Source organism: Oncorhynchus keta, chromosome 2, assembly GCF_023373465.1.
Source record: "Oncorhynchus keta strain PuntledgeMale-10-30-2019 chromosome 2, Oket_V2, whole genome shotgun sequence".
In the NCBI taxonomy this organism is placed as follows: domain Eukaryota; kingdom Metazoa; phylum Chordata; class Actinopteri; order Salmoniformes; family Salmonidae; genus Oncorhynchus; species Oncorhynchus keta.
Window position 1 is genome coordinate 45,177,112 of NC_068422.1, and position 7,500 is coordinate 45,184,611.

The 7,500-nt window shown below is 47.1% G+C and overlaps 2 protein-coding genes across 3 annotated transcripts in view; one reads left to right on the plus strand and one right to left on the minus strand.

Annotated features, from left to right (window-relative positions):
- LOC118401088 (serine/threonine-protein phosphatase 2A 56 kDa regulatory subunit delta isoform-like) overlaps positions 1-7,500 on the plus strand; it is a 633,889-nt gene that overhangs the window by 425,859 nt on the left and 200,530 nt on the right. The window lies entirely within an intron of this gene.
- The window catches only part of LOC118401216 (protein quaking-like), a 109,963-nt gene that overhangs the window by 59,774 nt on the left and 42,689 nt on the right, over positions 1-7,500 (minus strand). The window lies entirely within an intron of this gene.

Genomic DNA, 7,500 nt, shown 5'->3' on the forward strand with positions numbered 1-7,500 from the left:
AAAAGCAGCCGATATCGGGAGTGTCTTGCGACCAGACGCCGCTGACAAGATAAGGCTCAGCAATCGTTTCGCCCATCGATCAGCAGCTCCTCTCTGCTCCTCTCCTCACTGGACTTTACACTGCCTGTCAGTCAAGACTCATGAGGGCTGCTGCATATCGATGAGCTGGGACTGAGACTGACACACAGACAGGTCCTGGGCCTTAAAGGACAAGAGAGACAGACTGACTGACTGACTGGCCAAGTTTATAGCAACAAGACCTATTGGATTCAAACGAAACAGAGCAAGAACAATGAACGTTTTTAAAAGATTGGCATTCACCATTATCTCCGCTGATCACTTCATGTCAAAACAGATGTGAGATCTTAATTTGAGCCGGTTTGCTACAGCAGGAAAATAATCCCGCAGCAACAGGAAATGTGAATTATTATGTGGACTCGGGAGAGGTACTCCTTGTATATAGCCTCGTTATTGTTATTTATAGTGTTACTCTTTTCTATTTTTATTAGCACATTTGATACTTTTTAACTCTGAATGGTTGGGAAAGGGCTCATAAGTAAGCAATTAACGGTAAAGAAAACAGTTCAAAGCCAACACCTGTTGTATTCGGCACATGTGACAAATAAAATTGTATTTGTTTTTAATTATAATGAATGGACATTTTTGAATGGGTTGATACATTTTTCGTGTGAGGAAAATCAAGTCAGAATTGTAAAAAGTGGAAAATGCTAATTTGAGAAGTATTTTTTTAAACCTGAAATACACCACAAGTTTTACATTTCCTGCAACAGGGTGATCTAATTAAGATCCTACATCTGTACATTCACTTTGACAGTGTTTTGAATCAGAGTCGACTTGACACTACAGGATGTGAGTGACGAAGAGCTGTGGGAAACATATGGACTACTATGGTTACTCCCTCCTCTGTGGCTATCAAAGTGCTGTGCTTGAAGTAGTGACAATCCATTCAAATGAGGTCCGGAAGATTTTACTGAGTTACAGTTCATATAAGGAAATCAGTCCATTTAAATAAATTCATTCGGCCCTAATCTATGGATTTCACATGACTGGGAAACAGATATGAATATGTTGGTCACAACGCCATACACCTGGTCTGCGGATTGAGGCCGGTTGGACGTACTGGAAAACTCTCTAAAACAACGTTGGAGGCGGCTTATAATAGAGAAATAAACATTAAATTATCTGGCAACAGCTCTGGTTGACATTCCTGCAGTCAGCGTGCCAATTGCACGCTCCCTCAAAGCTTGAGACATTTGTGGCATTGTGTTGTGTGACAAAACTGCACAAGCTGCACCTGTGTAATGATCATGCTGTTTAATCAGCTTCTTGATACGCCACACCTGTCAGGTGGATAGATTATCTTGGCAAGGGAGAAATGCTCACTAAGAGGGATATAAACAAATTTGAGCGCAAAATTTGAGAGAAATACTTACTTCTTGTGCGTATGGACAATTTCTGGGATCTTTCATTGCAGCTCATGAAACATGGGACCAACACTTTACATATACATACATCTTTTTGTTCAGTGTATATTGTCTTTCTGCTGGCTCTGCGGCTCTCGTGCCCAAAGTTGTGTACTGTGCGATGAGCAAGAGCAATGTTTATCGTGTGCTCTGCCCTTCTTTTAATTTTGCTCTCTCCCTCCCCCCTTTTCCTCTCGTCTCTCCCTCGCTATGGAAATTCTGTCCATCGGCAGAAGATTTATTTGCTTACCTTTGACTACCAACCCGAAAGAAAGTACAGAATATACAAGAAATGCCTACAAACATTGTGGAATTTCCAGTTTCACCCTCCAAACCTCTAAAGGACTGAGGTGTACAGAATAAACAGACCCCATGCTGTCCTTTCTGTGTGTTTCAGCACCTCGCTGAAAGCCCAGTTGTTTTAGCCGTTTGTCAGCTGCCAAAGTAAGGAGTTTGCACCTGGCATGGTTGAAAAGGGCACATTCTGCTGCTCTGCCATGCACTATGTCCCTATACACAATACACACACCACTCTCCAACGAGAAGAAATAACAAAGACAATATCTCAGCATAGAGACACAGGTCACTCCATAGAGACACAGGTCACTCCATAGAGACACAGGTCACTCCAAAGAGACACAGGTCACTCCATAGAGACACAGGTCACTCCATAGAGACACAGGTCACTCCATAGAGACACAGGTCACTCCAAAGAGACACAGGTCACTCCATAGAGACACAGGTCACTCCATAGAGACACAGGTCACTCCAAAGAGACACAGGTCACTCCATAGAGACACAGGTCACTCCATAGAGACACAGGTCACTCCATAGAGACACAGGTCACTCCATAGAGACACAGGTCACTCCATAGAGACACAGGTCACTCCATAGAGACACAGGTCACTCCATAGAGACACAGGTCACTCCATAGAGACACAGGTCACTCCATAGAGACAGCTTTCTGCATAATCCTCCATGCCTGCAATTTAAGACACTCTCACTTTGATTGGGCATCCCAGAGCTATACAGGTTTTTGCATGACGGTGCTTGAGAGCTCAGTCAGCGGTGTCCTTCTAGTCAATCACGCTTTCTTGTCTCCTGGATAAAAAAAAAATGTGTTCCTTTTGAGCCTGAACAATCATAGAAACCACGGGACTTCCTCATCTTCACAAGTACAGCTCAGCTCAAATTCACCGGGAAGGTAAATCAAAAAGCCAGAGTTATCTCCACTCTCTTGACGCAGGTCTCCCTGTACCATGATTCCGCCGCGTTCGGTGCAATACAGAGACACCAGTCACGGAACAACCATCCCTTTCAGCCTACAACTCAGAAGAAACCCATCGGCGCAGCTGCCAGGAGATCCCGCATCGAGGCAGGCTCTCTCTCTCTCCCTCTCTCTCTCTCTCTTACACCTTGACTGTCATGAAGATGATGAAGATCACCATCAACCTCAACATCACGATGACCATCTACTGGACCCCCCCCTGTATTTCCCTACCTACGACGTTTCAACAAAATATCTGAGCCGTCAGAACCCTTCCGCATTATCATAGTCAAACATCCCCTCCTCCGTAAAAAATAAAAAATAAAACGGGTCATGAAAGAGCATCTGACTTATTCATAGTGGCACAACCCGGGCACAACAAAAAAGTGCAAGTGACAGCACGGAGGTGAAAGGGGGACTCGAAGCAACACTTCTCAACCCCCTCTGGTCTCCCTCCGGTCTGCCTCTGTCACCTGCATGTTGATATCCTTCCTTTAGGAGCATCCCTCTCTCCTCTCCTCCTCTGCCCAGCTTTTGTGTTCCATGTCTCCTAACCCATCATGCCAAGTAGAGTACCGTGATGCATTTGGCAGTGATGAATGCCTCCGAGTAGTTTTGAGGTGGGGAATTGGGGATCGTGAGGCTGTGGTGTGCTTCGAGAGGACAGTGGTGTGTGTGTGTCTGTGTGTGTGTCTGTGTGTGTGTGCTTTCCCTGCGCGTGCATGTGTTTTGAGAGGACAGTGGTGTGTGTGTCTGTGTGTGTGCTTTCCCTGCGCGTGCATGTGTTTTGAGAGGACAGTAGTGTGTGTGTCTGTGTGTGTGCTTTCCCTGCGCGTGCATGTGTTTTGAGAGGACAGTAGTGTGTGTGTCTGTGTGTGTGTGTGTGTGTGTGTGTGCTTCCCCTGCACGTGCATGTGTTTTGAGAGGACAGTGGTGTGTGTTTCTGTGTGTGTGTGCTTTCCCTGCGCGTGCATGTGTTTTGAGAGGACAGTAGTGTGTGTGTATGTGGGTGTGTGTGTGCTTCCCCTGCGCGTGCATGTGTTTTGTGAGGACAGTCGTGTATGCGTCTGTGTGTGTGCTTTCCCTGCGCGTGCATGTGTTTTGAGAGGACAGTAGTGTGTGCGTCTGTGTGTGTGCTTCCCCTGCGCGTGCATGTGTTTTGAGAGGACAGTAGTGTGTGCGTCTGTGTGTGTGCTTTCCCTGCGCGTGCATGTGTTTTGAGAGGACAGTAGTGTGTGTGTGTGTGTGTGTGTGCTTTCCTGCGCGTGCATGTGTTTTGAGAGGACAGTAGTGTGTGCGTCTGTGTGTGTGCTTCCCCTGCGCGTGCATGTGTTTTGAGAGGACAGTAGTGTGTGCGTCTGTGTGTGTGCTTTCCCTGCGCGTGCATGTGTTTTGAGAGGACAGTAGTGTGTGTGTCTGTGTGTGTGTGCTTTCCCTGCGCGTGCATGTGTTTTGCGAGGACAGTAGTGTGTGTGTGTGTGTGTCTGTGTGTGTGCTTTCCCTGCGCGTGCATGTGTTTTGAGAGGACAGTAGTGTGTGTGTCTGTGTGTGTGCTTTCCCTGCGCGTGCATGTGTTTTGAGAGGACAGTAGTGTGTGTGTCTGTGTGTGTGCTTTCCCTGCGCGTGGATGTATTTTGAGAGGACAGTAGTGTGTGTGTCTGTGTGTGTGCTTTCCCTGCGCGTGCATGTGTTTTGAGAGGACAGTAGTGTGTGTGTCTGTGTGTGTGCTTTCCCTGGCGTGCATGTGTTTTGAGAGGACAGTAGTGTGTGTGTCTCTGTGTGTGTGCTTTCCCTGCGCGTGCATGTGTTTTGAGAGGGCATTAGTGTGTGTGTCTGTGTGTGTGCTTTCCCTGTGCGTGCATGTGTTTTGAGAGGACAGTAGTGTGTGTGTGTCTGTGTGTGTGCTTTCCCTGCACGTGCATGTGTTTTGAGAGGACAGTAGTGTGTGTGTGTGTGTGTGTGTGTGTGTGTGTGTGTGTGTGTGTGTGTGTGTGTGTGTGTGTGTGTGTGTGTGTGTGTGTGTGTGTGTGTGTGTGCTTTCCCTGCACGTGCATGTGTTTTGAGAGGACAGTGGTGTGTGTTTCTGTGTGTGTGTGTGCTTTCTGCGCGTGCATGTGTTTTGAGAGGACAGTAGTGTGTGTGTATGTGTGTGTGTGAGTGTGCTTTCCTGCACGTGCATGTGTTTTGAGAGGACAGTAGTGTGTGTGTCTGTGTGTTTTGACAGTAGTGTGTGTGTCTGTGTGTGTGCCTGCGCGTGCATGTGTTTTCAGTAGTGTGTGTGTCTGTGTGTGTGTGCTTTCTTTGCCCTGTTTTGCGTGCATGTGTTTTGAGAGGACAGTAGTGTGTGTGTCTGTGTGTGTGCTTTCCCTGCACGTGCATGTGTTTTGAGAGGACAGTAGTGTGTGTGTGTGTGTGTGTGTGTGTGTGTGTGTGTGTGTGTGTGTGTGTGTGTGTGTGTGTGTGTGTGTGTGTGTGTGTGTGTGTGTGTGTGTGTGTGTGTGTGTGTGTGTGCTTTCCCTGCGCGTGCATGTGTTTTGAGAGGACAGTAGTGTGTGTGTGTGTGTGTGTGTGTGTGTGTGTGTGTGTGTGTGTGTGTGTGTGTGTGTGTGTGTGTGTGTGTGTGTGTGTGTGTGTGTGTGTGTGTGTGTGTGCTTTCCCTGCGCGTGCATGTGTTTTGAGACGAGGAGAATAAAAAAGGGCAGTATTAGAATCCCATCTCCCATCTTGTCAAGTGAAATCTGGGTGAGGGACTGGCAAGGTGAGAGAGGGGATTTGCGTGAAGGTTATCAATATTGGTAGGGTTAGTGTGCTTCAGACAGGAATCGTCTTTGTGGAGGGTGCCCCCCTACCCCTCACGTCCCTCTTACAGTAGGGCCGGGACGATACCAGTTCTGCAAATCCTCGTTAGTACCATGGCAAGGAAACAAAACACACAATTTAACTTCTTTAGGAAGACACGTGGTCACCCACAGTCACAGGACACTGTATTTGACACACAGCGGGTTTTTTAACGGCCTGCTTTGTTTTCTCATTTATGCCATGGGGGGGGATTGTGATACTGGTATCATCCCAGCCTTAACTTCCTGTATTTAACCTTTTCTGTCAGACGTCGAGTGATCCGCATGGCAGCTGCAGCTCACTCAGGATCACACTGGGCCTTCTCTTCCTGTTAAAGAACCAACACAGGGCCGCACAGCCGGTGCACTGGGGTCAAACACATACTGTATTTATGTCCACTGTCCGCGTGTTTATAAAGCAAGTGAGTCTCTCGGCCCAACTGCACAATTTCCGACATTTCTAGGGTGGACGGGTGGGACACTGGACCGGGTGGATGGAGTAAGTTCAAATCATTGCAGTAAAATAGTGGTTCCAAACCCCCATCCATAGTATTGATCAGAGTAGCCAGCTGGAGAGGCCAACAGGACAGAGACAGATTGAGTCAGTGGCCCCAGCAATGACACAACCCACCTCCACTCCTCCCCCTAAACTAAGAGAGAGAGAGGGAAGTGAAGAGTGAGAAAATCCATTGAAGCTAATGGAATGTCTAATATCTGCTTTTAAAGGACTCGCCCTATTTATCCAATCTGGGCAGTGGAGATTAAGTATGTTTTCCATCAACTACAATAAAAACCTAAAATAATTAAGGCCATTTTAAACCGAGAGCATGCTGGACCAATCAGCACACACTCCCACTGATCTCATTGTTTTATGAAGATAAACGAGCTACTTTAAGAGGCAAAGGAATTACTGCGTGACTTCTAATAGCACTCTGCTCTAATTCCCTTCTGCAGGATTGTCTTTTGTTTTCATTATTACGGAGGACCAGAGGGCGAGCGTGCAGGAAGAAAGGCCAGATAGCTCTTTCAAGAGGTGATAGATAGTGTGTGGGAATGTGCGTGTGATTATTCACCTTATCATAATTGACCTTTCAAATATCGCGTATGCATGTTGAACATGAAACAGGGTGTTCCGTAAGCAACTTTCTTTCCCAATTCATTAATTAAACTATAGGCTTTTTTTCCTCACTTAAACGTTTCAATTGGCGGGTCACAGAAGAGTCCTTATAGCCTCTTCTCCCGCTAGAATGAACAACATGCATCATCTAGTGATCTCTGGGCAGGACAGGCGCTTGTCAATCACAAAGCGAGCAATGACGGGATACTCTGCCGGTTTGTCAGAATGCTGTCTGTCCCGCCTCTTGGTACGCGCGTTATCGTTGCGCGCTATCGTTGCGCGTTATCGTTGGCGCGTTATCGTTGCGCGTTATCGTTGCGCGTTATCGTTGTGCGCTGTGGTTGGCTGCATGATGCTTCGCCGTCTCCTGTGAGTGAATTTACACGCCCCATGAAATCCACTTCATTGTGAATTATTCTTTCATTTTGCCTGTTTCGTAGGCCTATAGTCAGTCACAGTCTCAGGGCGCATAGGCTATTTGCTGTTCTTTGATTGACAGCGTGCGTTGGGCTAGTGTATAAAAGGTGTCGAACTGACCGAAATAAAGTCAATCTCTTATATGACTTTGCGATCCATAAATCATGCAATGTAGTTATATGCCCACGGTAGCGCTCCAGGCGAAGTTAACCCCAACAAGAACTGCTCCCCGGGCACCGATGACCTGGACGTGGATTATGGCAGCCCTCCGCAGCTCTCGGATTCAGAGGGGTTGGGTTAAATGCTGAAAACATATCTTCACATGAATGCATCCAGTTTGCATACTGGAAGGCTGCTTCTTGGCGATTATCTGCAGAT